Raw genomic sequence first — 2081 nt, forward strand, 5'->3', positions numbered from 1 at the left:
ATTTGAAGAGCAATAAAATCAAATTAAGAATGAAAATATACAGAAAATAATTCATAAGTATTTATCAAATCCCACACATGACAATGCTTTAAAGTTTACAAAGATGATGATGCAATTTTTTGTGTTCTCTTTTAAACTAAACAGCATGACCTGAAAAGAAAATCAATTAGAATATTTAGAAAAATTTTACAATGAGGCCTCTATATGTGGACATTAAAGGAAGGTAAAGTCACATACTTCAGTTTAAGGTCTTAACTTTTAAATTGCTTATTATTTTTAGATATGAATAAATAAATTATTCTTCTAATAAATGAGAATTATCCATAGAGCTTAGCCAAGCAAAATGGCAAGTCTTCAGAATTCCTTATGATTCTCTTAAGACCCAAGGTCCCATTCCTTTAAATTCTTCTGAATTTCTATTGCAGGTAACCCTTTCGACACTCCTTGAGGGAAAAAAAAAATGGAGATCTAAATATTTTACTTAAAATTCTAAGCAAATGGCCAGGGGAAATTTTGCCTTTAAGCAAAGCTCTCTAAAAACTGAATTGCCTTAAGCATTCAGCTCAGCACTGGTAAACCCGACCCGCATTGCTACAAGATGAAACAAACAAAACATTAAAAGGGAAAAATAAATCACTCAGTTTTTTTCCCCTTAGTTCTTTGATATTGAGCTCTGTCATAGAACTCAATCTTTAGACATGAAGCCATTAATTCAAAGACTAATTCCACTAATTTTTTTACTGGTTTTTTAAAAAGGAATCTTTGAAGTTGCATGGGTTAATAGGGTTCCCAGGTCGGACCTCTGAAAAGAGGAGACATGCTGGACTCTCGTACCGCTGCAATGCCTCCAGCTATTTAAGCAAACTGGTATCTTATATGTGGCTTTAGGTTATTCTGCCCTTTCTATAGATGTCTCCTGTGACCCACAGAATTGCCACCTTAGGAAAAGAGGGACTTGCAGTCAATAAAAACAAAATGAAAGTAAATGCCCTAAGCCAAGTTTTTTGTGCATAAAAACTATTTGTGGATGATTTAATGAATATTGCAGTTATAGGATAGAAGACCAACAAAACATGGGTGGGACCAAGATGTTTGGAGTAGCACAGAGAACTCACATAAGATAGCCTGAGCTAATTAAGGATTAGCATACTACAGACAATGGATGATCCATAGGAACATACAAATGATTATCACCCTAGAATCTTTGTAGTCACAAAACATTGGAAGAATACCGGGTTTCCCACAGTTTGAAGAGCAAAGTACTAAAATTCTTGAAGATACAGCAGTTACATTGCCGCAAAGTTAATATATTCAGTAACGATTAAATTTTATGGCACTCAGTTGGTATAATTTCTTTAGAACACAACATATTTCAACTCACATATTTCCAGGGGAGAAAGCTGAATATGAAAGTGGTTAATAATTACTTTGTGATAATAATGGCTAAATTGATAAATTAAAAATGGATAGACAAAATCCACTTCTTAATTTAATAATAGTCACCTAAACATGTTAAAAGAATGTATCTTGAGAAAGATTGGCAAGTGATTCAGTACTAAAAGTTTGAAATCTTTCTGACTTTTTTTAAGAAAAATTATCATGGGAACCAGAACCCAGGAAATTACACTAAAACAATGGAGAAAAGTATGCAGGCTTAAATCTTCTGTAGAACTATAGGAAGAGTGAAGAAATGAATGAACTAAGGAATCATTGTAATTATACATAAACATAAGTTTTCCTCTTCAATTTCCATTTTACTTTAGCAATTATAACATAAAATAAAAATTAGCTCATGTATGACTGGAAATTGAGGAACTATGAGAATCCACTTTTCCAAGGGGAAAATTAACAACCAGTTCCCCTAGAGAAATAGAATTTTAACAGGGATATCCTCATATTAACACCATTTATCCTGGGTGCTTCTCCCTTCAGATAGAGCAATATTCTTCTCTGTGTCCTGTGTCTCCTGCCCTTTGCTTTATTGCTTCTTATATTACTATTTATAAGAAGTTTCCACAGAGAAAGTTGTCTCTAGAATTTTTTTTCTCTACAAGTTTCACCTCAGAAAAACTGCCTTTGAA

The sequence above is a fragment of the Nannospalax galili genome, unplaced genomic scaffold (assembly GCF_000622305.1).
Source record: "Nannospalax galili isolate Female #2095 unplaced genomic scaffold, S.galili_v1.0 scaffold191, whole genome shotgun sequence".
Lineage (NCBI taxonomy): Eukaryota > Metazoa > Chordata > Mammalia > Rodentia > Spalacidae > Nannospalax > Nannospalax galili.